Raw genomic sequence first — 19,905 nt, 5'->3', positions numbered from 1 at the left:
CCTGACGAAGCTCACAAGGGGGCGGGCAGAATGCGTCGTTGGGCGGGTTCAAATCCCACAGCCAGTGCGGCGGCAGCAGAAGCAGCGTTTGTAGGTGGTAAGAGCGTCTCCCCCCTGAATGAGCACGGCAGTGCAGGACGGGTAGCGCTGATACGCTGACCATCAGAAAAGCCAGCGATACCATTACACATAAGTTGATGTGGGTGATCCTGGAGGAGGCGGAATCCGGAGGTATACCAGACGGAAGCCACAGGAGTTCCACAGGATTGGTGAGACTTATACATGCTGGCATATGCTGCTTTACGCTTGCAAGCTGAAGACCTCATCATTTTTCACTGAACCTGCACTAGCTCCCTCCACCTCTCTGAAGATTGGATGAATTGGTACTGGTACCAGAAGGGGTGTATGAGTGCAGAATGTGTGGTGGTGCACCACCATATTATGGGTGTCAGGTCCGAGCATTCCTAGATGAGAAGTTTCCTGGAAAGTGGATTGGTCGTTGTGGGCCAGAGGAATGGCCCCTAAGGTCTCCCGATCTGACCCCCTCAGTCTTTTATCTTTGGGGTAATCGGAAGGCAATTGTCTATGCTGTGAAGATACCTGAAACTACGGATACTGGAAGCCTGTGCAGGGATTTCTCCTGCGGTGTTGCTATCAGTGTGTGAAGAGTGGGAGAAGAGGGTACGGATACTGGAAGCCTGTGCTAGCATTTCTCCTGCGGTGTTGCCATCAGTGTGTGAAGAGTGGGAGAAGAGGGTACGGATACTGGAAGCCTGTGCTGGCATTTCTCCTGCAGTGTTGCTATCAGTGGGTGAAGAGTGGGAGAAGAGGGTACGGATACTGGAAGCCTGTGCTAGCATTTCTCCTGCAGTGTTGCTATCAGTGGGTGAAGAGTGGGAGAAGAGGGTACAGATACTGGAAGCCTGTGCTGGCATTTCTCCTGCAGTGTTGCTATCAGTGGGTGAAGAGTGGGAAAAGAGGGTACGAATACTGGAAGCCTGTGCTAGCATTTCTCCTGCGGTGTTGCTATCAGTGTGTGAAGAGTGGGAGAAGAGGGTACGGATACTGGAAGCCTGTGCTAGCATTTCTCCTGCAGTGTTGCTATCAGTGTGTGAAGAGTGGGAGAAGAGGGTACGGATACTGGAAGCCTGTGCTGGCATTTCTCCTGCGGTGTTGCTATCAGTGTGTGAAGAATGGGAGAAGAGGGTACGGATACTGGAAGCCTGTGCTAGCATTTCTCCTGCGGTGTTGCTATCAGTGTGTGAGGAGTGGGAGAAGAGGGTACAGATACTGGAAGCCTGTGCTAGCATTTCTCCTGCAGTGTTGCTATCAGTGTGTGAAGAGTGGGAGAAGAGGGTACGGATACTGGGAGCCTGTGCTAGCATTTCTCCTGCAGTGTTGCTATCAGTGTGTGAAGAGTGGGAGAAGAGGGTACGGATACTGGAAGCCTGTGCTGGCATTTCTCCTGCGGTGTTGCTATCAGTGGGTGAGGAGTGGGAGAAGAGGGTACGGATACTGGAAGCCTGTGCTGGCATTTCTCCTGCGGTGTTGCTATCAGTGGGTGAGGAGTGTGAGAAGAGGGTACGGATACTGGAAGCCTGTGCTAGCATTTCTCCTGCGGTGTTGCTATCAGTGGGTGAGGAGTGGGAGAAGAGGGTACGGATACTGGAAGCCTGTGCTAGCATTTCTCCTGCGGTGTTGCTATCAGTGGGTGAGGAGTGGGAGAAGAGGGTACGGATACTGGAAGCCTGTGCTGGCATTTCTCCTGCGGTGCTGCTATCAGTGTGTGAAGAGTGGGAGAAGAGGGTACGGATAATGGAAGCCTGTGCTAGCATTTCTCCTGCAGTGTTGCTATCAGTGTGTGAAGAGTGGGAGAAGAGGGTAGGGATACTGGAAGCCTGTGCTGGCATTTCTCCTGCAGTGTTGCTATCAGTGTGTGAAGAGTGGGAGAAGAGGGTACGGATACTGGAAGCCTGTGCTAGCATTTCTCCTGCGGTGTTGCTATCAGTGTGTGAGGAGTGGGAGAAGAGGGTACGGATACTGGAAGCCTGTGCTAGCATTTCTCCTGCGGTGCTGCTATCAGTGTGTGAAGAGTGGGAGAAGAGGGTACAGATACTGGAAGCCTGTGCTAGCATTTCTCCTGCGGTGTTGCTATCAGTGGGTGAAGAGTGGGAGAAGAGGGTAGGGATACTGGAAGCCTGTGCTAGCATTTCTCCTGCAGTGTTGCTATCAGTGTGTGAAGAGTGGGAGAAGAGGGTACGGATACTGGAAGCCTGTGCTAGCATTTCTCCTGCGGTGTTGCTATCAGTGTGTGAAGAGTGGGAGAAGAGGGTACGGATACTGGAAGCCTGTGCTGGCATTTCTCCTGCAGTGTTGCTATCAGTGTGTGAAGAGTGGGAGAAGAGGGTACGGATACTGGAAGCCTGTGCTGGCATTTCTCCTGCGGTGTTGCTATCAGTGTGTGAAGAGTGGGAGAAGAGGGTACGGATACTGGAAGCCTGTGCTAGCATTTCTCCTGCGGTGTTGCTATCAGTGTGTGACGAGTGGGAGAAGAGGGTACAGATACTGGAAGCCTGTGCTAGCATTTCTCCTGCGGTGTTGCTATCAGTGGGTGAGGAGTGGGAGAAGAGGGTACGGATACTGGAAGCCTGTGCAGGGATTTCTCCTGCGGTGCTGCTATCAGTGTGTGAAGAGTGGGAGAAGAGGGTACAGATACTGGAAGCCTGTGCTGGCATTTCTCCTGCAGTGTTGCTATCAGTGTGTGAAGAGTGGGAGAAGAGGGTTGCATTGACAATCCAACACAATGGGCAGCACATTGAACACATTTTATAAGTGGTCAGAAACTTGTAAATAACTCATGAAAGAATAAAGTTACGGTAAAGCCAAGCCCACCATTGTTTTTCTTGTGAAATTCCCAATACGTTTGATGTGTCACATGACCCTCTTCCTATCGAAAAAACAAAAGTTGGATTCAAAATGGCCGCCATGGTCACCACCCATCTTGAAAAGTTTTCCCCCCCTCACATATACTAATGTGTCGCAAACAAGAAGTTAATGTCACCAACCATTCCCATTTTATTATGGTGTATCCATATAAATGGCCCATCCTGAATATATTATATATGGTCACTCCCCCTGTACTGAGGTGTGGGTATTACTAATTATTAAGGTGGTGGTAGAGTCAGGCAGTATATTTAATTTTTGTATGTGCACCTCAGCTGTGTCAGACACAGGAAGAGCTGAGACACAGGCGATTCCCCATAGATCTAAGCAACCAGAGATCACACTAAGGTGGCTGAACAATGACACAAGGGCATCAGCGCTGGAAGTAAATTAGCAGAAATGTAACACTATTAGGTAATCAGTGCTGCTGACACCAGCAAGCAGCCCCTGCTAAAGTGTCAGAGGAAAGGAGGGCAGCCCAGTGTGAGAGAATAAAGAGACCTTTCCCTTCCCCAGGGTGTCTGTACTGCTATTGTTAGTAAGCGGTCACCCAACACTGTCATGAATGATAGTTATAGATGGCAAAAATCTAACATGAGCACATAGCATAACCCCTAATATGGCCAGTCTGTGATCAGTGACATACCAGCAATACAGATACACATTTATTCTATATACACTGCTGATTACTCACCTGTTCTGCCCTCTGTAACATTGTCCTCCTCTTTACTTGTCCTCATCATGTCACCCTCCTCCATAGACTGCTGATCACTCCTCACATATGTCTCTTCTTCTTCCTCTTTACATGTCCTCATCATGTCACCCTTCTCCATAGACTGCTGATCACTCCTCACATATGTCTCCTCTTCTTCCTCTTTACATGTCCTCATCAGGTCACCCTTCTCCATAGACTGCTGATCACTCCTCACATACGTCTCTTCTTCCTCTTTACATGTCCTCATCATGTCACCCTCCTCCATAGACTGCTGATCACTCCTCACATACGTCTCTTCTTCTTCCTCTTTACTTTTCCTCATCATGTCTCTCCCCTCCATAGACTGCTGATCACTCCTCGCATACGTCTCTTCTTCCTCTTTACATGTCCTCATCATGTCACCCTCCTCCATAGACTGCTGATCACTCCTCACATACGTCTCTTCTTCTTCCTCTTTACTTGTCCTCATCATGTCTCCCTCCTCCATAGACTGCTGATCACTCCTCACATATGTCTCTTCTTCCTCCTCTTTACTTGTCCTCATCATGTCACCCTCCTCCATAGACTGCTGATCACTCCTCACATACGTCTCCTCTTCTTCCTCTTTACTTGTCCTCATCATGTCACCCTCCTGTGTAGACTGCTGATCACTCCTCACATATGTCTCTTCTTCTTCCTCTTTACTTGTCCTCATCATGTCACCCTCCTCCATAGACTGCTGATCACTCCTCACATACGTCTCCTCTTCTTCCTCTTTACTTGTCCTCATCATGTCACCCTCCTGTGTAGACTGCTGATCACTCCTCACATACGTCTCTTCTTCTTCCTCTTTACATGTCCTCATCATGTCTCCCTCCTCCATAGACTGCTGATCACTCCTCACATATGTCTCCTCTTCTTCCTCTTTCACCACATTATTTCCTTGTATAAGTTCTCCATCCTAAGTGCACAAAGTGAGAGATAATGTACAATGTAAAACACAGATAACAGCATACTCAGGAGAAAAGAATGTGTCATGGTTTGTAGTCTCTGGGGACCCTCAGCCCCACCTACCTGATAATGCCGGGGGATGGCGGGGTCTTCCTGTAGACACTGCAGGGAACAAAGAGGACCTGTACATCTCTCTGGTGGGGATCTGTTACTGGATACATCTGTAGGAAACACACACACTGACTGAATACATTGTCTCTATGTGATTATCAGATGATGGGGGATCTAGGTGGGCAATCCTGGGAATAAAGAGGACCTGTACATCTCTCTGGTGGGTCTCTGTTACAGGATACAACTGTAGGAAACACACACACTGACTGAATACATTGTCTCTATGTGTTTATTAGATGATATTTGTGAGTGGGGGGAAGGGTCTGCACTCTTCTTTACAAAACATGAAAGTCTCCTCTTACCGGTTGATGTGAAGGGAGGCATATTCTCCATCATGGTGTCCTTGTAGAGATCCTGGTGTCCTTCTATATACTGGCATCCCCCCATGGAGGAACAGAAAGCAACATCCTGACACCTTTCAGGAACCTGACACATACAAAGATACAGTCACCACCCAGACACACCCCTTGCTGTTACTGCATAATATCCCATAATTCCCAGCCCCGCTCACCTCTCCTATCAGCAGCTCCATCATCTTCCTGGTGATTTCCAGAATCTTCTCCTTATTGTGTCTCCCAGAGTGAGGTGGGGGCACAGTGATGGTCACGTGATCACCAGACTTCACTGGAGGAAAACTCTGTATAGAAAGACCAACAATAACGTCACATGATCTCCCAGAATCCTCCTCACCTCACCAGTCAGCTGTGTAAGGGCCGGGAAAAGGTTACCCAGCACTAGAGGTGGAGCGTTCAAAGTGCCCCCCTCCGGTTGTGTAGTCCCCCCTCCCCCCAGTGTAGGTAGCAGATGGAGCCCCAGTATTACAGGAAAACTCATTTATAAAAATATTTAATTTGAACCTGTGAGGGATGTTCATAAATGATTTCTCCTTTGTGGGTGGGGAGTGGCAGCATTAAAGTTACTTAGAAGAAGACAGCAGCGCTAAACCTGCACATTAATCAAAAAAATCCAATTTAGTGGACATGCTGCCAGGGCTGTGAGTCGGTACAAAAATCCACTGACTCCTCAGTTTAGGATTCCACCGACTCCGACTCCTCTAATTTGCATATTACAATCTTGTTGATTGAAAGTATGTAACATGAAATTTGTCTCTTAACTGCCAACGCTTAGGAATTTTAAAAGACAACTGAAGTGAGAAGGATATGGAGACTGCCATATTTATTCCCTTTAGTCATAGACTAAAACTAGTCCTTGGTAAGAGTACTTGTAAAAGGTACAGACCGGAACAAAGAACATCTATCAGGCCCTAGGCAATGTGACTGTGGGAACATGTAAGAGTGATGTGCAGGTACTCTGCAGGGAAATAAGGAGATTCTTCCTCTATTACACATTCTTCATGCACAATCTGAACAAGGTTTATGGGTGACAGACAACACCTCTGTGTTCAATGTGCACAACATTCTCAGTGGATTCTCTGCAGCTCTGTGGGGAGTGCATATGTAGAGTATAGTACTACTGTGTAACAAAGTAAACCTGAGACAGATGAAATTAAAGTTTTATACATACCTGGGGCTTCCTCCACCCCCCTTCAGGCTAATCAGTTCCTCGCTGTCCTCCTCCACCACCTGGATCTTCTGTTATGAGTCCAGGTACTTGAGCCAGTCTGGCATAGTGCACATGCACACACTCCGCCGCCGGGAGCGTACTACACCTGCGCAGCACTATTGCGCAGGTGCAGAATGTACCTGGCTGTGGAAGCGGCATGCGGCCGGACTGCGCTGACTGGCAGAATTACCAGGACTCATAGCAGAAGATCCAGGTGGTGGAGGTGGACAGCGAGGGACTGATTAGCCTGAAGGGGGCTGGAAGAAGCCACAGGTATGTATAAAACTTTTCTTTTCATCCTTCTCAGGTACCCTTTAATTCGCAGTCACCAAACCAAATTTTAACAACATATCAAATTATTTGATTTCATGAGCAAAGAGAGTGCGTACATTTGCATAAACCAGCATCAACGCAGAATTATTTCCATCTCATTGGCCATCTCTATTAGTGACACAGCTACACATCTGGCTTTATACTTACAGCATAGATGTTATTTAGTATATATATATATATAAGAGATTCCTGTGTACACATCATATATACTGTACAGTCACAATCAGATATGTATATCTGACTTTAAAAATACAGGGACTGCTTTATTGAAGCAGGACAAGTAACTAATTTTGATTGGTTTATTTCATTTTTGTGGACTAAGCACAGCTATTACCGTATGTATAAATTATTTATGACTTTTATCTGAGAAATAGAACATTTTATCATATTTTCCATTTTAATTACAGTTTAAATTCATTAGGAGTCGGAGCATTTTTCCCGACTCCGACTCCAGGCACCCAAAATTGCCCCGACTCCACGACTCCGACTCCACAGCCCTGCATGCTGTGGGTTTTCAGCAGCACCGATATATAAGGCAGCATGGTGGCGTAGTGGTTAGCTGTCTCGCCTTGCATCACTGGGTCCCCAATCCCAGCCAAGGCACTATCTGCATGGAGTTTGTATGTTCTCCCCATGTCTGTGTGGGTTTCCTCCGTGCACTCAGTTTTCCTCCCACGGGTCAAAAACAACAAGTTAACTGTCTCCCCCCTAAATTGCCCCTAGACTAAGATGCATACATAGACTACAGACATATGTCTCTGGTAGGGATTAGATAGTGAGCACCTCTGAGGGACAAGACAATATGTACCCTGGACAGCGCTGCGGAAGATGTTGGCGCTATATAAATACTAAATAATAATAAGACAGTTTAAATGTAGTGGTGGGTTTAGTAAATGCAGCACTGTTCAATATCCGTCCTGTGTACCTGCAATAAACAGGCTCAAGATAGCGCATTTACATGGAACTTAATTGCCACCTCCAACCACCGTGTCTTTCAATATTACAAAACCTTGCTGTGATCTGTGATTGTGAGCAAACCTTGCGCCCCCTCCCCCCCCCCCTTATACACAATGCTCAGCAGATATACAGCCAGTCAGGTGTTACACAGCATCTACTTGTACCCAAACTGGACTGCAGGCTGGTGAAGATCACATCAGAAAATCAGAGACACACTCAGAAGCATCCAGAGTTTAACAGCATGTAAAAGTATGTGTGGTCATCAGGCCTGGTCTCCTGCAGTATGTGCGGTCATCAGGCCTGGTCTCCTGCAGTATGTGTGGTCATCAGGCCTGGTCTCCTGCAGTATGTGTGGTCATCAGGCCTGGTCTCCTGCAGTGTCATATATTACCCTGCAGTATGTGTGGTCATCAGGCCTGGTCTCCTGCAGCATCATACATTACCCTGAAGTGTGTGTGGTCATCAGGTCTGGTCTCCTGCAGTATGTGTGGTCATCAGGCCTAGTCTCCTTCAGTATGTGTGTTTATCAGGCCTGGTCTCCTGCAGTATGCGTGGTCATCAAGCCTGGTCTCCTGCAGTGTGTGTGGTCATCAGGCCTGGTCTCCTGCAGCGTTGTACATTCACCTGCAGTATGTGTGGTCATCAGACCTGGACTCCTGCAGTATTTGTAGTCATCAGGCCTGGTCTCTTGCAGCGCCATACATTACCCTGCAGTATGTGTGGTCATCAGGCCTGGTCTCCTGTAGAGTCATACATTACCCTGCAGTATGTGTGGTCATCAGGCCTGGTCTCCTGCAGTATGTGTGGTCATCAGGCCTGGTCTCTTGCAGCGCCATACATTACCCTGCAGTATATTTGGTAATCAGGTCTGGTCTCCTGCAGCATCATACATTACCCTGCAGTATGTGTGGTCATCAGGCCTGGTCTCCTGCAGTATGTCTGGTCATCAGGCCTGGTCTCTTGCAGCGCCATACATTACCCTGCAGTATGTGTGGTCATCAGGCCTGGTCTCCTGCAGTATGTGTGGTCATCAGGCCTGGTCTCCTGCAGCATCATACATTACCCTGCAGTACGTGTGGTCATCAGGCCCGGTCTCCTGCAGTATGTGTGGTCATCAGGCCTGGTCTCTTGCAACGCCATACATTACCCTGCAGTACGTGTGGTCATCAGGCCTGGTCTCCTGCAGTATGTGTGGTCATCAGGCCTGGTCTCTTGCAACGCCATACATTACCCTGCAGTACGTGTGGTCATCAGGCCTGGTCTCCTGCAGTATGTGTGGTCATCAGGCCTGGTCTCCTGCAGTATGTGTGGTCATCAGACCTGGTCTCTTGCAGCATCATACATTACCCTGCAGTACGTGTGGTCATCAGGCCTGGTCTCCTGCAGCGTCATACATTACCCTGCAGTATGTGTGGTCATCAGGCCTGGTCTCCTGCAGTATGTGTGGTCATCAGGCCAGGTCTACTGCAGCGTCATAACTTACCCTGCAGTATGTGTGGTCATCAGGCCTGGTCTCCTGCAGCGTCATACATTACCGTGCAATATATGTGGTCATCAGGTCTGGTTTCCTGCAGCCGAACACAGTGAATCCAGCGCAGGAGACTTGGGCGCAGCCGGCGCCACCATAGGCCGTAATAGGAATTACAGCTATAGAAGCACAAAGTAAGTAACTTCGGTGCCAGAAAACGGAGCTGAAGTTACTTTTAAAACACAATAATTCGGCCTCTAGCAATTGCTGGAAGCCCAACTATTTCATTCTCCTCCATCCATGGCGGCCTGGAGGGGGAATAGCATTTAACACGGCCGGGAACTTTTGCAGCAGCAGGATCAGCCATATACTGGCTGTATCCTGCGCCCAAGTCTCCCGGCGCCGATTCCTCTCGTACGCCCTGCAGCATCCCACAGTAGCCTGCAATATGTGTGGTCATCAGGCCTGGTCTCCTGCAGTATGTGTGGTCATCAGGCCTGGTCTCCTGCAGTATGTGTGGCCATGAGGCCTGGTGTCCTGTAGCATCCCACATTACCCTGCAGTATGTGCGGTCATCAGGCCTGACCTCCTGCAGTATGTGTGGTCATCAGGCCTGGTCTCCTGCAGTATGTTTGGTCATCAGGCCTGGTCTCCTGCAGCGTCATATATTACCCTGCAGTATGTGTGGTCATCAGGCCTGGTCTCCTGCATCGTCATACGTGGTCATCAGGCCTGGTCTCCTGCAGCGTCATATATTACCCTGCAGTATGTGTGGTCATCAGGCCTGGTCTCCTGCAGCGTCATATATTACCCTGCAGTATGTGTGGTCATCAGGCCTGGTCTCCTGCAGTATATGTGGTCATCAGGCCTGGTCTCCTGCAGCGTCATACATTACCCTGCAGTATGTGTGGTCATGAGGCCTGGTCTCTGCGGCGTCATATATTACCCTGCAGTATGTGTAGTCATCAGGCCTGGTCTCCTGCAGCGTCATATATTACCCTGCAGTATGTGTGGTCATCAGGCCTGGTCTCTTGCAGCGTCATACATTACCCTGCAGTATGTGTGGTCATCAGGCCTGGTCTCCTGCAGTATATGTGGCCATCAGGCCTGGTCTCCTGCAGCATCATACATTAACCTGCAGTATGTGTGGTCATCAGGCCTGGTCTCCTGCATCGTCATACGTTACCCAGCAGTATATGTGGCCATCAGGCCTGGTCTCCTGCAGCATCATACATTACCCTGCAGTATGTGTGGTCATCAGGCCTGGTCTCCGCAGCATCATATATTACCCTGCAGTATGTGTGGTCATCAGGCCTGGTCTCCTGCAGTATGTGTGGTCATCAGGCCTGGTCTCTTGCAGCGTCATACATTACCCTGCAGTATGTGTGGTCATCAGCTCCTCCCCCACCATGTAAAACCATGCTCTGATCTAGCCAGATCAGCCCCCAGGTATCAGGCAGCCCCCTCCCCAAGTTACATAGCCAGATCTGCCCCCAGGTATCAGGCAGCCCCCTCCCCAAGTTACATAGCCAGATCAGCCCCCAGGTATCAGGCAGCCCCCTCCCCAAGTTACATAGCCAGATCAGCCCCCAGGTATCAGGCAGCCCCCTCCCCAAGTTACATAGCCAGATCTGCCCCCAAGTATCAGGCAGCCCCCTCCCCAAGTTACATAGCCAGATCTGCCCCCAGGTATCAGACAGCCCCTCCCCAAGTTACATAGCCAGATCAGCCCCAAGTATCAGGCAGCCCCCTCCCCAAGTTACATAGCCAGATCAGCCCCAAGTATCAGACAGCCCCCTCCCCAAGTTACATAGCCAGATCAGCCCCAAGTATCAGGCAGCCCCTCCCCAAGTTACATAGCCAGATCAGCCCCCAAGTATCAGGCAGCCCCTCCCCAAGTTACATAGCCAGATCTGCCCCAAGTATCAGGCAGCCCCCTCCCCAAGTTACATAGCCAGATCTGCCCCAAGTATCAGACAGCCCCCTCCCCAAGTTACATAGCCAGATCAGCCCCAAGTATCAGACAGCCCTTTCCCCAAGTTACATAGCCAGATCGATAGATTGGATACCCATACTATCAGGCAGCCCCTCCCCAAGTTACATAGCCAGATCTATCCCCCAACTATCAGGCAGCCCCTCCCCAAGTTAATATCTAAAGAAGCCAACCTTCCCTTTTAAGGTAGCCCCCTCTTCAAGTTAATTAGCCAAATGAGACCCCAGTATTAGCCAACCTTCCTTCTCAGTTTAGATAGCCAGATCAGCCCCAATATAAGCAATAGTGATGTCGCAAACATCAAATTTTCAGTTTGCGGACGCAGATTTACCGCAAACATTCATGAACCAGTGAACTGCGCGAACTGCCATAGACTTAAATTGGCAGGTGAATTCTAAAACCTACAGGGACTGTTTCTGACCACAAAAGTGATGGAAAAGTTGTTTCAAGGGGCCTTACACCTGGAGGGTGGCATGCTGGAGGGGGATCCATGGCAAAAGTCCCACCAAACATTACGTAGTTGATGCAGAGTCGTGTTTTAATCTCTAAAGGGCAGAAATCACGCTACATTCTTAAATGTATGGAATAAAGCGCTTTAAAATGTCTGGCGTGTGTACACATCGATCAGGTAGTGTAAGGGTTAGGCCCGCGCCACACTGACAGACGAAACGTTGTGTTTTCAGCACCGCAAACAACTGCAAAGAGCATTAATGATAACCTCAGGGGAGCCAATCCTTGTTTTTACTAGTTGTCACCCTCAGGACATAAATGTTAGTCTTCTCTGCGGCAATATTTGTGTGGTGGTGTGTAGTGGTCGCCGTGCTTGTGCGCACGTTCACGGGAGTGCAGGCGATGGCAGTTATCCAGCCCCTATACGCAGGTCAGGTGACAGATGGGTTAATAGTATCTGCAATAACCACTTTATAGATATAGGCCCTGCCTGTGAGGCCTTATACGGAGCTGTAGTGGATACTAGATGCCAGTAGTGCTTCTGGACTCTCAGCTGTTTTATTTGTTTGGAAACTGAGTGTCACTTCATGCAGGTCAGGTGACCGATGGGTTTATACTATCTACAACTATCACGTCACAATATAGGCCCTATAGGGGGGGCAGTAGTGGATACTAGAGGATAGTGGTGGTGAAGGATTATTGGGTTATCTATTATTATTATTTCGTATTTATATAGTGCCGACATCTTCTGCAGCGCTGTACAGAGTATATTGTCTTGTCACTAGCTGTCCCTCGGAGGAGCTCACAATCTAATCCTACCATAGTCATATGTCTATGTATGTATCATCTAGTGCATGTATCATAGTCCAGGGACAATTGTTTTAGGGGGAAGCCAATTAACTTAGCTTTATGTTTTTGGGATGTTGGAGGAAACCGGGTTGCCTGGAGGAAACCCATACAGACACGGGGAGAACATAAAAACTCAGAGCAAATGTTGACCTGGCTGGGATTCAAACTGGGGACCCAGCGCTGCAAGGTGAGAGTGCTAACCACTACGCCATTAGTAGTCGGTGCACTACTAGGACCAGCAGACCGGTTTCCAATGGCCAACGTGTGCACTAGACACAGGGACTGCAATATAACAATAGCAATAAAAACAATAAAACAGCACTTATCAAGGCTATTATGCAAGGTACTGTACCACCAGCAGCAGTGTGCACACCTGTGCCCAACAGCTAAAGTCAGTGCACTGGACAGTCAGACACACAGAACTGCAATATAACAATAGCAAGAAAACCAATGTATCAGCCTTTATAAGGGCTGTTGGGTGTTCAGGACGCTGTACTAGCAGCAAGAAACTCCACTGGGGACATAGAACAGAGGCCTAACTAACGCTTTCCCTATTAGCAGCACAGCTCTCTCCCTACACTCCTTCACAGCAGCCAAAGACAGAGAGTAACATGGCTGCTGTGCTGGCGTTATTATAGAGGGGGTGGTCCAGGAGAGAATGCTAGCAAATTGGCTGCCATGTGCCTGCTGACTCTGGGGTGAGGAGTCAAAATCTGACCCCTCATGATGATGATGTATAGGGGGCGGGTCAAACGCGTTGTTCACCAGGAACTGTCCACAGGTGAACAGTTTGGGCCATCTCTATTAGGAAGACCACTCCCCAAGTTAGATAGCCAAATGAAGCCTCCCCCCAGTATATGGCAACCGCATCCTCAGTTTAGCTAGCCAAATGTCCCCCAGTATTAGGCAGCACCCTCCCCCAAGTTAGATAATCAGATCAGCCTCCAGTATTAGGTAGCCCCACTCTCCAGTATAGATAGTCAGTTATGCCCCCATTATATTTCAGCCCCACCCCAGTATGGATAGACAGATGTGTCCCTAGTATTAGGTAGCCCCCCTCCCCAGGATAAAAACGCAGATTAGCCCGCAGTATTAAGCAGCCCCAACCCATGATAGATAACCAGATGAGCCCCCAGTATTAACCACCTGAGCGGTCTGGACGAGCTAAGCTCGTCCAACACCGCCGGAGGCTGCCGCTCAGGCCCTGCTGGGCCGATTTTGATGAAATAAAAAGCAGCACACGCAGCTGGCACTTTGCCAGCCGCGTGTGCTGCCTGATCGCCGCCGCTCTGCGGCGATCTGCCACGAGCAGCGGCGAAAGAGGGTCCCCCCAGCCGCCTGAGCCCTGCGCAGCCGGAACACATAGTTCCGGCCAGCGCTAAGGGCTGGATCGGAGGCGGCAGACGTCCATGACGTCACTCCGCTCGTCGCCATGGCGACGAGGAAAGCCAAACAAGGAAGGCTCCTCATTGCAGCCTTCCTTGTTACTTATGCTTGCCGGAGGCGATCGGAAGAACGCCTCCGGAGCGCCCTCTAGTGGGCTTTCATGCAGCCAACTTTCAGTTGGCTGCATGGAATAGTTTTTTTTTAATTTAAAAAAACCCTCCCGCAGCCGCCCTGGCGATTTTATCAGAACGCCAGGGTGGTTAAGCAGCTCTTTCCCAATGTTAGCTAGCCAGATCAGCCCCCAGTATTAGGTAGCCCCCAATCCAGCTTAGATAGCCAGCCACTTCCAGTCTCAGGGCACAGTGCTCATCTATGGAGACCTCAGGGCCAGAACAGGCACAGAGAAGGACTATCTGACCTCTAAAGGAAACACATACATACTTGGAGGGGAGAGCTATTACCAGGAACCAATGCAGACAGCAAGAAAAAGCTATGACAAGACAGTAAACACAAGTGGGAAAGCCCTGTTGAACCTGTGCCGGAGCCTCGGCCTATACATAATGAATGGGCGAACCAGGGGTGACTCTCTTGGGAGATTTACTATGAAATCCCACACGTGAAGCAGTGTGGTGGACTATGTCATCCCAGACACACAACCCATAAACATCAATGCCCTCATAGTCACCCCTGAAACACACCTGTCAGACCACATCCCATTACTGCTGTACCTGAAATCCACCGATAAATCAACCACACAGTAGCCTTACCAGACCGGTCTCTACAAGCTGCCACCATCCTTCAAATGGCCCAAACAGTCTGCCAACGAATACACCAACATGACCAACACTGCCAAAATCCAAGAACTGCTGACAAACTTTCATACCAACCTATATGACCCAAACCAACAGGGTGTCAGCCATGCAGTGAAGGACTTCAGTAACATCTTATATACCATGGCAGTACTCACTGGCCTCAAGCAGACCAACATCCAAGATCCACAAATAAACAGTCCCAAAAATGTTGTGACAGTGAATGCAAGGCTCTATGTAACTCTCTAAGGGCAGCCTCTAACCAAAAGCACCGAGACCCCGACAACCGGGACCTAAGGGAAGCCCACAACCACCTACAGAGGCAATAAACAGAGCCACATCTCCCACAAACTCCAACAGCTGGAGGACTCCCCCCTCCAGGACAACTCATTCTGGGAGACCTGGAACCATATTGGTAAAAAGCCCCAGAATAGTCCTCTTCATATCCAAAATGGCCACATCTGGCTCCACTACTTCAGGGACCTCTACAGAGACATCCCAGGAAATGCCCAAACCCCGGAACAGAAACAAACAGCTGCAGAACTGAAGGACATGGAGGAGACAATCAAGGACTTCCAAACCCTCTGGATGCACCAATCACGGTGCAGGAAATAAGAGAAAGGATAAAGATGATAAAATGTTTGGCTGTGGTCACACTAGGGACGGTGCTGTCCGCTTTGCACAGCACATTGCTCTGTGCGCTTTGCTAGGTACAGCCTTTTCCATTGTTTCTAATGTAACAAGTTCACATCTATGCGCTTTGTTACTGTCTGAGAAACGTAGCATTGCATGCATTTCTGTGCATTGTGCTGTAAAGCGCAGAGCGACGCAAGTGAATGGGTGCGCTATTTAAGCACATATAAGCGTATGCAGTTTCACCCCTAATTAAAAAAAAATTTGAAAAGAAAACAAATCTTGATTGACAACCGCTACATCAAATAAGCACACATGCTGAAAAAAGTAGCCCTGCACTTACTCACCTCCCCGGAATCCAGCGCTGCAATTCCCCCTCCGTCCACCAGGGTGGCGCTGAAACCCTGTAGTGAGATTGCCATCTGTCGTCATGACAATGACCTACGATCTCACCAGAGGGATGCAGAGCCTCCAAGGACAGGAAGGAGAGTGGCTCCCGGAATCTGGATCCCGGAGGAGGTGAGTTGAAATGCCCGCTGCATGCAATACTCTGCACAGAGCTCCCGGCAGCTACCACAAGACAGGCTCGGGTTACCAATCTGAGCTGTGGTTTTCCACCCAAAGCCTGACTCAGGGTTACTGCTAAGGAGGTTATACCTCATCCTGAGTGCAAAGCCCTCATAACAACCACCCACAAGAATAGGGACCAATATGTTCCAGCTAACTACAGAGGAATCTGTGTCAGGAGCACACTGGGGAAACTGTTCAACAGCCTCATCAATAAAAGGCTCCTCTCCTTCCTCACACAGCAGGACGTACTCTGCAAAAGCCAAGCCGGGTTCATGCCAAACCACCGCACCACCAACCACATCCACACACTGCACAGCCTCATCAAGACCCATGTCCACTGCTCACACAGCAAATACACCACACCACCGACCACATCTACACACTGCACAGCACCATCATACCCATGTCCACAGCTCACACGGCAAATACACCACACCACAAACCACATCTACACACTGCACAGCACCATCATACCCATGTCCACAGCTCACACGGCAAATACACCGCACCACCGACCACATCCACACACTGCACAGCCTCATCAAGACCCATGTCCACTGCTCACACGGCAAATACACCACACCACAAACCACATCTACACACTGCACAGCCTCATCAAGACCCATGTCCACAGCTCACACGGCAAATACACCGCACCACCGACCACATCTACACACTGCACAGCCTCATCAAGACCCATGTCCACTGCTCACACGGCAAATACACCACACCACCGACCACATCTACACACTGCACAGCCTCATCAAGACCCATGTCCACTGCTCACACGGCAAATACACCACACCACAAACCACATCTACACACTGCACAGCCTCATCAAGACCCATGTCCACAGCTCACACGGCAAATACACCGCACCACCGACCACATCTACACACTGCACAGCCTCATCAAGACCCATGTCCACTGCTCACACGGCAAATACACCACACCACCGACCACATCTACACACTGCACAGCCTCATCATACCCATGTCCACAGCTCACACGGCAAATACACCACACCACCGACCACATCTACACACTGCACAGCCTCATCAAGACCCATGTCCACTGCTCACACGGCAAATACACCACACCACAAACCACATCTACACACTGCACAGCCTCATCAAGACCCATGTCCACAGCTCACACGGCAAATACACCGCACCACCGACCACATCTACACACTGCACAGCCTCATCAAGACCCATGTCCACTGCTCACACGGCAAATACACCACACCACCGACCACATCTACACACTGTACAGCACCATCAAGACCCATGTCCACTGCTCACACGGCACATACACCACACCACCGACCACATCTACACACTGTACAGCCTCATCAAGACCCATGTCCACTGCTCACACGGCAAATACACCACACCACCGACCACATCTACACACTGTACAGCCTCATCAAGACCCATGTCCACTGCTCACACGGCAAATACACCACACCACTGACCACATCTACACACTGCACAGCCTCATCAAGACCCATGTCCACAGCTCACACGGCAAATACACTGCACCACCGACCATATCTCCAGACTGCACAGCCCTATCAAGACCCATGTCCACTGCTCCCACGGCAAATACACCGCACCACTGACCACATCTACACACTGGTCCATACACAATCAATCGATTCCGGACTCAACCCTTGCACGAATAATCTTCAGAATTTATTGTAGTAATGTATGCGGTTATACAGCAGACAAAAAAGCACAACGTTTCGGGCTACATGCCCTTTCTCAAGTGCTTAACCATCTGAACAAACTTAGACCTTCATATGAACACACACATATTGACACACCCCTTCAAAGCATTAAGGGGCGGGCACAAAACTTTTCCAGAACATTAACCCTTACTCCTGAAAGGACAACCATTTATTATAAGAAGCACTTTAAACTGAAGTCCTCGTTAAGGCCACTGGGGGACTGCGTCCCCAACCTGTCCATCCACCAAGCCTCACGCCGCAACAGCGCACTCCTAAATTCTCTACCTTCTTGGCGCTGAACCACTTCGAGTATCTGCCATCGAAGCTGGCTCACGCCATTATTAAATTCCGCGAACTGGCGTGCGAGGGGATATTCCCGTTTTTTCTCCTCATCCTTTTTCTTTTTACACGCTTCGGGGTGGCGAATGTTGCTCTTATGCTCGTTGAGTCTAGTTTTAATGTCCCTTGAGGTCTGGCCAACATAGGACAGACCGCAAGGGCACTTGATTAAGTACACAACGCCCGTCGAATCGCAAGTAGCGAAATCTCTAATAGGAACCGGCTTAACCGATCTAGTACTTTGTACGTTGGGCCCCCTTATGATGCCATTGCAATGCTGGCAATTGAGACATGGAAAGGTCCCTTTCCTAGGGGTACCCAAAAACACCTGGCGGGCTAATTTAGATCTCCCAATGTCCGCCCTAACCAATTGGTCTTTAATGGACTTACCCTTACGGTAGACGAACCTAGGGGGTGCTCGGCAGATCTGGGCAAGCTGAGGATCTGCCTCCACCAGCGGCCAAAACTGGAGGACATTGTCCCGCAGAATCGAGGACTCCCTGCAAAATGTCGTAATGAAATTTACATTAGTGTCATTATCATCCTTCTGTACACCATAAGTTCTCAGTGCTTCCCTATTCATAGCTCCCACCTCTACCGCTAACTCCTCACATCTTCTCTGATCATACCCTCTTATTACAAAATCCTGAGTGAGGAGCTCAGCCTGCCTCCAATATAGCGTATCATCAGACGTGATACGCTTTAACCGAATGTACTGGCTCTTAGGTAGACCATTAATCAATGGTCTCGGATGGCAACTACTGGCCAATAAAAAACCATTTTTATCGGTACTTTTACGATACAAATCGGTTTCGAATCCGTCGCTTTTCCTTCTAATTTCCACATCAAGGAAATGAAGCGTCTCTGCGCTATACTCCATCTTAAATTTAAGGGTGGAATGTTTCCTGTTAATTTCTTGGAAAAACAGGCCAAGCTCCTCCTCAGATCCCGTCCATCCAAAGAACAGGTCGTCTATGAATCTGCAGTACCCTCGGATGCTCCCGGGTGCCTCATCACCCAAAAAATGGATGTCCTGTAATGATGTGGTGTTAGGTGCACACACTTCAGAGTTTTCTGATTATTAGTGATCCGCAGTATCACTAGTAATACAGATATATTTGATTATATGGTGATCTGCGGCATCACCAATAATACAAATATTTATGCGTACTCTGTAAAGCACAAGGTACAGATAAAATAACTTGTGGAAAACCCACCACACTGACGTTAACTCAGAGGGATGGTAACCTCTGGAAGGAAGGGCAGTGTGTGCGATTCTGCGACTAGGAAAAGAACGCAGAATAGCGTTCCTCAGCAGTAATGATATGCTGAGGAGTTACTGAGTTCCCCGCAAGAAGAACTCAGCAAAGTTAACCCTTTAGTGGAGAACCACTAAAGGGGGCGATGTCAACGGAAAATGGTTCGGTATCAGAACTAGCAAGGAAGTACCGAATCGACAGACAGAAATCAAGATCAGAGGTCAAGCCAAGGTCAGCAACGGGAAATCAGATGAGCAGAGGTACAGAATCGAGAAACACAAGGGAAGTCAGAAGCCAAGCCAATAGTCGGTAACGGTACAGGCTGGCGAAGTGCAAAATCAGGAGACAAGAGAATAAAGAGGTAACAGGCAAAAGATCATACACAATATACAATGCAATTAGTACTTTAGGATATCAACAGAATCTGGCTAAGTGTGGATCCCCAGCTCCAGCTGGTTCTAGCACACTTTGGGATCTGACTAGGGTCTGAGTGCTAACACACAAGTATTCGCTGACTGCAGACAACTTGCAACTGACAGAATGCCTGCTTTTATACTGTGCTGGACTCAAACAGCCCGCCCAGCCATTCAACCAATCACAACCTGGCTCAAGGACCTTGCAGCACAGCTCAAGGACCTTGCTGAGGTCAGCTGACCAGCTGGTCAGCTGACTCTCTTTCTAAGAGTATAAAAGGCTCTACTGCACACGCGCGCGGCCCCTACGGGGTCCAGACTGTCATGAGAGGTGTCTCGGCGAGCAGCATGCCATGAGGCCTGTGAAGGTGTTCCAGGAGTGCAGCCTCGAC

The 19,905-nt window shown here is 49.2% G+C and overlaps 1 pseudogene; it reads right to left on the bottom strand.

The window, feature by feature from the left end:
• LOC137537274 (zinc finger protein 721-like) overlaps window positions 1–19,905 on the bottom strand; it is a 79,779-nt pseudogene that overhangs the window by 9,316 nt on the left and 50,558 nt on the right.

This window comes from Hyperolius riggenbachi, chromosome 10 (genome assembly GCF_040937935.1).
Source record: "Hyperolius riggenbachi isolate aHypRig1 chromosome 10, aHypRig1.pri, whole genome shotgun sequence".
In the NCBI taxonomy this organism is placed as follows: Eukaryota; Metazoa; Chordata; class Amphibia; order Anura; family Hyperoliidae; genus Hyperolius; species Hyperolius riggenbachi.
Note: the sequence above shows the minus strand (reverse complement) of the source record. Positions and strands in the feature narration are given on the sequence as shown.